At 40.9% G+C, this 12,882-nt stretch overlaps 1 protein-coding gene across 1 annotated transcript in view; it reads left to right on the forward strand.

The window, feature by feature from the left end:
- The window catches only part of NHERF1 (NHERF family PDZ scaffold protein 1), a 53,456-nt gene that overhangs the window by 19,872 nt on the left and 20,702 nt on the right, over positions 1 to 12,882 (forward strand). The gene's annotated exons all lie outside the window — the stretch shown is intronic.

Here is a 12,882-nt window from a genome sequence, read left to right on the forward strand (position 1 = left end):
AAAAGGAAGGATGGAATTCCTGCTTGCTAGAAAAGTTCCAGAAACTTTACTTCACCAGCTGTGTTTAGAGTTGGCTCTACTCTGTGAAGGTGATGCATATTCTGTTATCAAGAGCAAATTGTGAAAAAAATCATGGGTAACTTGCGTACATTACGCTTCTAGTGCCTAGTTCTGTTTTTTAAATCCAAATATCACCTCCATTATTGTCTCAAGGAGGAATACTGTTTTTTGGGGGGAGAGGGTTCTCCAGACCCTTTTTTGCCTTCCTCTAGCAGTGTAGTTTCCAATATTTGGAGACATTTCAGTGTCTAGAAATGATCAGTTCTTACCATAGGCAGGCATGAAGCATATCCTTTGGTTCCCTGTTACACAGTGTGTAACTGATCCTCTGGTATATACAATGAAAGTGATACTGCCACATAAGCGCTTTTAGAGCTTGCTTACATGATAAGGAGTCCCGGGGTCACTGGAGAAGCTGTTTAACTACCTTATTGTAGATTCTCATCTCACTCTGTTTAGAGAAGACACATTTTTCACAGGCCCATACACTGAAATTAAGTCATTGATCCTTTAGGTTTCCTTGAGGTGTAGCCTCATGATGAAGCCAGGGGGCTGCCTTTAGTTCAGCATCATCTGCCATCTCCTCTTTGCCCCATCAACCTTCCATGCTTGGCCCTCTGTTGGGTCTCTTTCCCCTTCTGTCTCAAGCACAGCTATCAATGTTAAATCTCCTAGCAGGTTAGCCTTTCTTCTCTCATTAATAAGAGACATGCTGTCCAGTTTGATGCTTGCGAAGAATGGCGCTTCTCCCAGCGTGGCTGAACAAACAGCTTGAGAAGGGGTAGTGCTTAAATTTGCGACCAAGGAAGTAAGGATGACTTTCAAGTGCCTTTTAAAAGTAATCTATTTCAGCATATTTGTTTTACATAATAAATGATTTTTGCATGGGATGAATGCGCAGGGTGTGCTAGCCACATGCACAGACTGTAAATGTACTCATTCAAGAAACCGTGTATTATAATTGCTGCTTCTCCGGCTCTCATATGTGCTAGACTGGCAGGGTTAATGAGGCCAGTCCTAGAAACTCCAGCTATTAATTTAACGCCTTCTAGATGATACTCAGTGGTTGTGCTTGCTGCATCTCCAGTCACCCGTCTTTCTCCTCTACCTGCAGCATGCAAGACTAGCTGTGCCCCAGCACAGCTGACAGAAAAGGATGGTCTCCTCTCAACCAATGGTGGTTTTGCATGCAAGTTTTCTTCCTCCGTAGGTCAAAGAGCAGGGGAATGTGACTTGGTGGTAGAGCACATTATTTGGATGTGTAAGGTCCCAGGTTCAGTCTGTCATCACTGTTTAAAGAATTTCAGGTGGCAAGTGTTAAAAAAAGACTGTCTGAGACCTTGGAGAGCAGCCGTCACCAAGTCTGTGCCGTGCCGAACTAGATGAACCAATAGTCTGATTTGGTATGAAGCAGCCACCTATGTTCAGGCAGCCTCTTGGTTTGAGTCTGGCGACCGTAAAAGCAGGCAGTTAACATTATTTCCTTTGAATAAATCAAAGTTCAGGCCCCACAGTGATGTGAACGAAGGTCTATTTCCCTTCCTGTATTGCTGAAAGTGGCTTATGATTTAAACAAATGCCAGGAGAGAGAGAGAGTTGAAGGTAAATGTGATTTTCACATGATTGGAGAATGCTGACTGTTTGGATTGGCGCAAGGAACTAGGCCACCTGGAGTGCTGTGTTGTAGTAGAACATAGGATGGAAATGCTCTAATATAAACACTCTATGACCCTCCCTCCCCTTTTCTGTTGGACTGCTTTCAAGACTCTGAAGGCAGAGACTGTTGGAATTCCTGAGGGAAGGTTGATTCTGTAACAGTGTGGAATTAGGAACTTCTGTCTTGGCAAACCAGCGGAATTTTTGAAGATTACAGCCCCCTTTCAATCAACAATTGCCAGCGTTAAGAAGGTGGTGGCAGGGGCGAAAAGTACGGGAATTGGTCCAGAGGAGCTGAAACCCTTTTGGAACAGCTGAGCTCCTGTGTTGAAGAGCCTGTTTTCTTCAGGAGCTTGTTTTCCTTACTTACTCTATCCCTGATGATGTGTTTCCCAGACTTACATTATTATAATGAGATTAGTGCATTTGGGCAAGCTGCCAGCTTGGTTCGCTGCTGCTCAAAGGATCTTGAAAGAAATAAAGTGATATTTTACTGGCACGTAGAAACAGACAAGCATTGTTATTAGTCTGAGGTGGTTTGGGTCTTGTTTATATATTTTCCGTTGTTTTCTAAGCATCCCACAAGTCTTTTCTAGTAACGAGCCCTGTGTAAACTATAACTTTTAAAAAAAAGAGTACTTATAAAGTGCGGCCAACCCAATTCCAGTGTCCTAATCAACTTGTACGTGCTGTACCTTTTATAGCTTAAACTTGGAGTGATTCTGCACACGTTGGATAATGCACTTCCAATCCTCTTTATAGATCATTTGGAATGGATTTTTTTGTGTGCGGAACAAAAAATCCACCTCAAACGATTGATAAAGTGCATTATCCAACATGTGCGGAATCACTCATAGTTAGGAAGAGTGCACATACGGTTCGCTTGGAGTGGGGGGTCTTACTAAAAAGTCAAAATTTCTGGCTTTCATTATTGCAGTTGACATAAAATTAGTGAGGCTAGGCCTAAGTAGCCGATGTCTTGTATCTCTGGACAATCATATTACTTTAGTTTCCCAGAATAAGGGAAAGGAACTTGTACCGGAAATGTTGCTGGGCATCTAGGACTTAAAAGGAACTCAAGTTTTAAAAGGAACTAAGCTTGTGCAAGTCACAATGAGTCATCTGGCTCAACACTGCAAGATGTTTAGCATTGTCAAACAAGACCTCTCTCTCCCAGAGATCTGTATCTTCCTCAAGAAGAACTGAGCTGTTATAAAACATTGTATCAAAGAAACAGGAGCCACATCCAGTCTGTAGGGATTTTAAAAAACAAGTACTAGAAAGGATTGAAAAGAACCTTAAAGAATTCTAAGCCCTAAGTAGAACTATCCCTATGGAGTGGCAGCCATCTTGGGGTACCATTAAAGAGCAACAAATAGTTGCAACTAGTTGGGTTAACCCAATTGGTAGCCCTGGGTTGTTTTCTGTCTCAAGTCAAGCTAGATGTTAGGGCAGCAACTCAAAAGTTTAAACATCATAACACACCAGTCATGTAGCAAGAAGAAATGCAAAGGGAGTACATTTTATTTATTTTTTAAAAACTGATAGGGTGCTTTTCAACAATTCTGAAGCATACAAAATAAAAACCATATTCATTAAAAACCTGTTAGCAATTACATATTGTAACAAGGATAGGGATTGGTGAACTTCCCACTGCTGCTCAAGTGTGTTTTCCTCAGCTGTGAGAGCTTCCAGTACCAAAACTCAGCTTAGGAGAGAAGCTGTAGGAGTATTGGTACTCTTCTCAAGAATGTACCCAGGGGTCATTCGTAGAAAGAGAGCTGGAGGAACTCATTAGCATAACTTATTAGCATAATTCATCAGCATATGCCACGCCCCTTGACATCACTGGAAGTGTGTCATTAGCATAACTGATTTGCATATGCCACACCTCCTAGCATCACCTATCCTGGCTGTTTTGGACCCAATCCTGGCCATTCAGGGCCAAAATTGGGCCCAAAATGGCAAAAAGGGGCTGAAAATGGTCAGGATCGGGCTGCTGCTGAGCAGGAGAGTGATCCACCACCCGTCAGAGGGCCAATCCTGGCCATTTCAGGACCAGTCCAGGCTGAAATGGGCCCAAAATGGCTGAGAGTCGGGTGGGGAGGGCCACCTGTCATGTGACCTCTTTGGGGAACTGCCGGAACTGCGTTCCTGCGCATTCCCCCTCAAAATGAGCCCTGAATGTACCTATACTGTTAACAGTACTCTTGCTGTATGATTGGGGTCTAGTTTGGCCCTGAGACACCAAAATCTAGGGCTGTCTCTGAGAACAAGCACTTCATTAGGACGGTCTTGATTCAAAGGTAGCTTAAAATAGTATTTTGATTTACAACATAGGGTATTATGTAAGTGTTGATTTATTTTTAGTAAAATACTTTAGGAAAACATAACTCTTCATTCCGAATGAGAGAGTTCTCTCATCCTGCCCCATTTATGGAAGCAACCAGCATGACATACTTCAGAAGGTAGTGTTTAAATCAGATTATCATCTCAATCCCGATATAAAAAATGTGGAACATGACATTCCAGTGTCCTTTATGATGGTTAGTAAATGTTGGTATAAGTGGTCATGCCTTGAGAAAACCAGTCTAAGGAAAATGGTATTGCCTACATATCCTGAAATGTCCATTAAAGTGCGTACGTGTCCTTAGAATCGTCGTATGAAGCTATTCAAGGTGAAAGCTATGTGGGCTGCCTGAGTGTTGGTAAACACTCGCCAGCTCCACGTGTGTGAGAAATTAGAAGTCTTCAACAGAATAATTTAGGCAGCTTTAATTGTTATAAATTTTAACTGCGCCAACATTAATGTGGCTGTGGTATTCCTTAATTCTTGTTCTTGCGCACTGCAGTGACCCTTCTATTACGATTTCAGTAGGCTTCTAGTCAGAATGTAGCCAGCTTCATTCTTCTCTTCTCTTCTGCAGAGACGGCTCGCTTATGGCCAATATCATGAGTGCATTGGTCATATGGTGCAACTTGAAATTCCAGTGTTTGTCTGATCCCTAGCCAGTGTCCAGACACTTGTATGAAGCCACCACCACAAGCAGTTTTAAGCTTTGTGCACCCTCATGCTTTTGAAAGCTAAAGCCTGCAACAGTGTGCAAACAGTTGACCAGAGGGAGAGATGTCCAGCTATTGCTATGAGTTGTATGAACTGGATTTTGAATAGTACTTCAAAGCATTCTGCACCGAGGCTACTCACTGGCAATTTGCTCATTAGAAATGGATTTCCTTCCATCATTTTAGAAAGTAACTACACTATATAGTTGCTATTTAAAAAAGCAATATTGGTATGTACAGAGATGCATTCTTAACTTCATAGGAACTACCAGTATGTAGAATAGTGCCAAGATATTGCCTCTGACTTGTATATAGAGATGGGAAGACCTGAAAGAGATAAAAATGGTTTTGCCAAGGCCATTTAACTTTTCCAGTTGAAAAACTGAAAAAAATGAAAATGTTATGAACCGTCTTCTTGAGTGAAACTTGTAATATTTATGCTGCTCTTTGGTCAGACCTTTCTGGTCACTGTCTTTCAGCAATGCATTCTTCAGATGAGACAATTAATTCTGACGTACTGCAGACCTGTTCAGCTCAGATCCGCTCTCCAGCTCTGGATTCCTTTGTCTTCTGCAGCACTTCAAACAAATGGGTCACTGCGAATTTATATATCAAATCAAGAAATAAGAAATTAGTAGCATGGGAAGGAATAGAGAAACTTGTTTCAAACTGTAGAAACCTTTGAAGGTCAAGGAGATAGTAAAAGCACAGAATTGGAAGCTATTAATCTTTAAGAGATGGATTCTGATTAGAAAGAGACTTGTCCTGGTAGTATTGGTTTCAAGAGCATGATATGGGTGTGATGTCGCTATTTTCCCCCCAGTTACTTTGACACTTACTAGGGGTGATGGTGATGACAAATAACCAAAGAGCTCAATTGTGGTATAAACTTCAATTCAGTAGCCATATGGGAAATGTTTTAATAGTGTGGTGTGTGAAACTGCACACAGAAATTAGTTTCCAGGGTGAGCCTGGAGTTTATATTGTTTTACTGGGTAATGCTGGCCATATATGAAAAGGATAGTGGTTTTTTTTTAAACCCAGATGACACAAGCATTTTTATTTATTATGATGATGCTTAGTAATTCTTTTTCCTGTTTCCTTCCTAACTGTCATGTACGAAGAACTGTTTGGTTATCTTTAAGGCCCAGCAGCTGTGGTGTCTCTAATACGCAAATATTTTCATATAAAACTAACACAGTTTTCAGAGCTTTACCATACATAATGCATTTTACGTTCAGGAAGAAAGTTTACATCTGAAAAAGTAAGACACTGCTTATCGTTTCACATCCCCCAAAATTTCCACCATTACAGCAGCCACCAAGTAAAAGGAACAAGTTGTCCATAGTGGAATGATAGCAGTTTTTCTCCTCCCTTTCTCCAAAATTAGCTTGCTCTCTTCCAGAAGCCCAGGCTGTATAGCCTGAGAGCCAAGCTACAAGTGACAGCTGACAGAGTTTGGACACTTGTCAGCTTCCCTCAAGTTTTAATGGGAAACGTAGGCATCCTGGTCTTGCAGCTGTAATGGAGAGCCAAGCTGTAAAACGAGGACGCCTACATTTCCCATTAAAACTTGAGGTAAGCTGACAAGTGTCCAACCTGTGTCAGGCATCACTTGTAGCTTGGCTCTGAGAGCCAAGCTACAAGTAACAAAATTACACTTTCCTAGCAAGTGAACAGACTCATGTGTATTCCTCTCTGTTCCCTTGCCTCTCACTTGGGCAAGTGAACAGGGAGGAATACATGTGAGTCTGTTCACTTGCCAGGCAAGTGTAATTCATCACTTGTAGCTTGGCTCTCAGTTGCTGTTCCTCATGTTGAGGAGAGAGCAGGAAAGTAAAAAGGGAACCCTTTCCCTCTCTCTCCAAGTATACAAGGGCTGCCTCAGGTTCAGCTGTAGTGGGGAAAGACAACCCCACATGCTCAGAATTAGTCTAGTAATTAAAACATATTTCATGTTAATAGCTGTGTCTTATGTTATTGTGTAGTTGTATGCTCTTTTGGTTGATGTTAATGGCGATTGTGGCTCCCCATCAGCTACGGAGTGAGTACCACTGATGTAAAATGCAACAGCCTGACATGAAGATCAAGCTGCGAATACTCTCCAGAGTTGTCTCCAGTTTGTTTAGCATTAGTAATTCCAGTGTGGAATCACTAGCGGTTTCTTGTCCTTGCTGGCTCTTTGGGGGGTTTTGTCTTGAGTAACACAGTTCTAGATGCAGCATGCACGCGGAAGTTGGCAGCTCTCTGCCCTTTTATAAGACAAGGGATTTGTAGCAGTAAATGGGGATTAAATGGAGCCAGGCTGAAGTGACACATGTTCTTTCCCCATGGCAGTTCGTCATTTAATACTCCTTAATGTCATTGTTCTTCTTCAGCTTCCCGTTGGGCCTTAGCTGTGGCCCTTTACCTTTCTTAGGTATGAGATAACGTTACTACTGTACTTCACAGATTGACTAAGGGTTTATTTCTGTAACTACTCTGCAGTCGAGAGGAAACTGCCTAGATCAGACGAGAAGGTAATAGAATTAGTCACGTCTTAAATCAATTGCCTCTGAAGTAGGCTCTAACCTAGAGACGCTTATGCCACAACAGATTCATTAGTCTTTAAGATGCCGCGAGAATCCTTTTTTAAAAAGCAGTGTCATGACAGGGTGCCATTCAAAAGCAATGGGCTACACACACTCTCCTTGCCTCTTGGTAAAATAAAAGGCATACTTCACATGATTGTGCATGAATCATCAGTATAAATTCTTGGCATTGTTAAAATATGTTCTATATAAAAAACAGAGTTGCCTCAGTAAATGCTAATAGGAGAGGGAGAGAGAAATCAATGGAGGTGCTTTTCAATACAAGCCCAAGGAGGATAGGAAATACTCACTAATGTAAACTTGGCGCCACCCAGTGCATTCCATAACACAAGGGCGAAAGTATTGGGTGACACCTCTTCCATCATTTCTTCCCTGTCCCTTCCCACTTGAAATACTCTTTAAAATCTGTTCCTTTTATGAGGTCTGGCACTCCTAGTTTCTTGATATGCAAACCTATTGTGAAGAATGAATTCATAAAGCATTCAATGATTGCAGTGGAGTGACTTCTTATGAATTCTACAGTGCCCATTTACTTTCAAGGTCCTCCTATTTGCTTTTCTATGGGATTACTTATAGCCTTGTTTCAGCTTGGATTATTTTAGATAGTTTGGACTGTGTGAAAGGACAGGATAGCTTCTGGCAGTGGGGTTTGTGTTGAGGGCATGTGCCTAAATAGGCACAGAGGCAATCCACACACGATAGAAAAATGGGTGAGCTGGACTTTATTACTGCAGGTGAGTACAATGTGGAATACTAGCTTCTGTTTAGGTTGTCAACTAGCTAGAGGGGGGAAAAGCCCTTCCCCTTTAACAGAGGCTTAATGGATGGTATTTACCTGGTGATGTTCTTGGTGCCATGAACAGCTTCAAATGCCTATTTCTGCATATATAGCAAGGGGCAAGACTTATTTTCTCAAGGTTGTTATGCTAACACTTCTGATTTCATTTAACTGGGACAACTACAGTTTAGAGCTATTACAGAAAAAAACGCATCCTTCAATTAGCTTGTTTTTTTAAAAAAGCAGATCAACATTGCCTTTGCTTCTTGATCACATCAGGCATTCCTTTTGTGGCATTGTGTTGGGGTTGTGCTGCTGGGTCCCCCTTATTTGTCTGCACGAGTGTCTCTACTTCCTTCCGTGAAATGTTGGATTTTATGTCTCTGGTGTACTAGTTTATTCTTCATGCTCTCCCTGACTCTGCAGCAGAACTGAAATGATAGAGTTTGGAACTTTAAAGTCAGCAGTCTAATCTTTGTAAGAATTGATGTGGAGATTGTGCTAAAATAGTTACTGACTAGTTGTGCCATTCAGAACAGAGTAAATATGTCTTCACTAGCTATGTACTGTGCTTTAGACTACAGTCTTATATTGAGGACTCTGGGTAATGGAGAAAACCAAACAATTTGTTTTTTATAGAACAAAATATTTATAGAACAAAATTCAAGTCAAGGAGAACCTTAAGGATCAACATTTTTTTCCAGGGCATAAGCTTTCAAGAGTCAAAATTCACTTCATTAGATACAAAGAGACTTATGTCTCCTGAGAGCTTATACCCTGGAAAATTTCATTGGTCTTTAAGGTGCCACTGGGCTTGAATTTTCTGCTAGTTCAGACTAATATGTTTACTCACCTGAAAATATCTTCATGGAAGTGTATTTATACATAATCCTAGAACAACTCTGGTAATACATGAGAAGAGAGAAGTAATAGTAATGGTAGTAATCTCTTGTGTGAAAAAAACCGCAGTGGTGGAACCAAGATGTTAGAACAATCTGAGGGCCACTCTGGATGCAGCAATAGAATCTATGTATGTTTTCATTGCACACATTTTATTAGGTGTGTATTTATTGGAAGTCTTATCAGTTGCAATTTTGACTAAGTAAACTTTAGCAAAATAAGCATATTGTTCATGTGAAATGATGTATCCTGTTATTCAAGAATTGTTTTCTATACTAGTGCACATAATAGCCCTGTTCGCATGTTATAGTGAATGCATGCGCATGCTGCATGTACGTTCATACATCTGTTTGTTAGAGCCAACGTATATTCACTTTACAAATGAAACTGGGGAGTAGTACCTGGATAAATGTGGGCTTTCAGTCCCATATGTGTGCAGAATATAATATGAGAATTATTCAATGCACATATAAACAAAAATTAACTATACACTTAACATGGATTATACACGCGTTTGCTGTAATTTGTGAAGAGGGCTACTGTCTTCTCTACATAGGTGTAAAGTTGCCCCAACACAGGAAATGTGAAAAATGTCGAACAAATTGAATGTTCAAGAACAGTGGAATCTGCTTCCCTATATTGAGGTTTATAGAATCATACATATGCAAAGGATACATACATATATATAATTATGAATATGATGGATGCCACAATTGTATGTTTGTAGAACGTAGAATATTCTGACAAAGGCCCAGTTGATTAGAAGGCGTAGAGCCGTAGGCTCAAGCTGGAAAAGATACTAGTTTAACCCCATTCAGCTCTTGACTTTGGACAGTCCACTGAGGTCTTAGTACACAGAGATGCTACAAGGGCCATTTCAATTGTAACTTTCATGAAAGTACTTTGGATCAGGGCTTTTTTTCAGCGGGAATGCGGTGGAACGGAGTTCCAGCACCTCTTAAAAATGGTCACATGGCCGGTGGCCCCGCCCCCTGATCTCGTGATTGCTGGAGGGCAATCTAAACTCCCCTGTCTGGTGATCAGGGGGCGGGGCCACCGGCCATGTGACCATTTCATCGAGGGCAATTTAAACTTTAAAAAACTTTCCCAGCTGACCCAAAGTGATGTCATTCTGCGGTCTTGAGTTCCACCACCTCTTTTCCCAGAAAAAAAGCCCTGCTTTGGATATGTCATCTGATGGAAGATATTTTATAACATCATTTTGTACTGCTGACAGTTTGAGGGGAAAATGTTTTTTAATGGGATTTTGATACAGCTTTTTGCTTTCTTTTATCAAAATCACCTACAGAATGCATGAAATGTTAGAATCTGGGATTCAGAGATGTTTACTTTCCTTGATTGTTGTCTATGCTAAGGATTTTTTCCCCTCCAGACAGACCTCTTGTTCAGAAGCCTGAGTAAAAGCATGAGAAGGTGTGTGCCTGGTATATGAAAAGCAAAGCCAACCTTCTGCTTTGCACTCGCTTCTATTTCCACATTAGGAAATGTAGGAGGTGAAGGAATCTTGGATAAAAACTTGCTATGGAACTGGGTGTTGGTTGGCTTGTGTGAGAAATGTTTGTAATGGATATTTCCTCTTTCTACCAGTGTCTTCAGCAACATGAGGTGTTTAAAACGAGGGGCTTCATTGACAAATAGCAAGGCAGCTAAAATGGCTGATTTACAGAACTGTTCTATTTTAAGAAGTCCTTGACCTTGGTGAGGTCTCTCCTTGTTGTTTACATGCAAAAATTACCATTGCAGGTTGCAATGACCTGTTGCGTTCTATATGCTGCTCCCAATTCACTTACACCGTTCAGCAGGCAGAAAAGTTCTATTGGGGGCTTCATTACATGCTTATGAGATTCTATATGCATGCAACTTATCTCCTGCTTACTGCCTGTTTAATTCATATATCAAACTCCTGAACATTTTATCAAAGAATATATAGGCAAAAGATGCTTTGTTCAAGCTATAATTCTTACAATCAGGGCTAGTAAGTAGGTTTTCCCCTTGGAGAAAAGGGGAAATGAATTGGCAACAAAGACTTATTTTTTAACTTGGTGTTTATACCCTGCTTTTCTCCCCAGTGGGGACCCAAACTAGCTTTATAAAATTGCTTTCCTCTCCTCCATTTTATCCTCAAAACGGGAATCCCTTGAAGTAGTTTAGGCTGAGATTGAACGACTGGTCCAACTGGGGATTCAAACCTGGTTGCTCTTGTGTTTCTGAAAGCACTGGTCACCGTTGCATTTCTCTCTGTGATGAGCTAGCCTGCATAATAAATCTGTAGAAAAAATGTGGACAAATAAGGACGGGCAACCGTGAGGATTACATCATAGCTTTATGTCAGCCGGCTTCTGTGAATGTAGAACAAGCTGTTCCAGCAAAGAGAAAATCTTCATGTTCAGTCTGGTTCGATCCCCCGTTTGTAGCTTGGAATTGAGCAGTAACTATATGGCTGGTCAGATAACAAAAAAAATGAATGGGAAGATTCATTCTTGGCAGAGCCTGAGGAAATGGTGGTCACCTGCAGGTTTCTGAGAAAATTAGTGGTTCCAAGGGGAAGTCCAACAGAATTCATGAAGTCCTAGAATAAGGGGAACCCATTTAAAATTTAAGTCTGCCCAAGCTGTTCAAACATGATTGTAGCCTATTCCCATACCCTTGTTACTTAGAATAGAACTATTGTACCTTCAAACACTGCAATCCTAAACAGAGTTACTCCAGTCTGAGCTCATTGATTTCATCGGGCTTAGACTGGAGTAACTCTGCTTAGGATTGTGCTGAAAGTTTTGACCTCTTTTTGCGTATATGTGTATAAGCGAGTTTCTGACTTCTTTGAATTTTGTACATTTGTAGGCACCGTGTTTATACTTGAACTACAATGTCCTGCTAAGCTTAGGATGGATTTGGATGTAGTCCTCCATGTTGGCAGAATATGTGTAATTAGTTGACTGCTGCCCAAGGAAACTTGTGTCATTTGTCACTCGTTCAGTTTCTGTATCTGCCTCCGAGGAAGTTTTGATTCAATGCTGGTGGGTGTGCCGGCTCCTCCTTTGCCTTAGATGCCTTCAATGTGGCCGTGGTTATTAATGAAATGTAGCATATGCTCCCAGTAAATTCCCTCTGAGCTGACATGGAACTGTTGGGTGGTAAAACATGAGGCAGGGTGGCCCTACAAGTGACGCACTGGGGGGAAGGAAATGTGTCCCTGTAAAGGAAGGCTGTTACAGCCCAGGCTATTGATGATATCACCACTCTTGGCCAACATTTAATTGAGTGCTGATTCTTAGAGGCTTTGTGATAAACAAATACAGAGTTGATTCTGTGGGTGGAGTAACTGAAAGGGTTAGAAAAGGAGATGAGAGATTTTTTTACTTAAAATGTTTACTCTTTTCTCACTTTCGCACATTTTCTTGTGTAAATAATCTTCACTTGTTCCTTGCGTCATTTTTGTGTGTGATAGATGGAGATATTTTTTTACATGTACACTAGTTGTGAAGGTTCTCATAGTGTATGCTAGGGGTTTAATGGTTGATGAGGGTTGTGTATGTTCTATGCTATTTTTAAAATCTCTGCTTAGGCAAATCCACATTTAGAACTGAGAAACACAGATTATGTGCCTTAAATTTGCATAATCCTTAATTCGGATACTTGTGTTTTTCATGAGCATTCTGATCTTGCTAGTGGCAGAAAAAGCAAGTCCACCAAAATCTCTTTCCTGAAATAACTCAAGTCTTACTGTGCTAGCTCTTTAATTGAGGCTGCTACTCATATTTCCCACACATCTAAAGCATATTGTAAAAGCTGTGAGGGCCAGAAACTTGATTA

The sequence above is a fragment of the Eublepharis macularius genome, chromosome 4 (genome assembly GCF_028583425.1).
Source record: "Eublepharis macularius isolate TG4126 chromosome 4, MPM_Emac_v1.0, whole genome shotgun sequence".
NCBI classification, from domain to species: domain Eukaryota; kingdom Metazoa; phylum Chordata; class Lepidosauria; order Squamata; family Eublepharidae; genus Eublepharis; species Eublepharis macularius.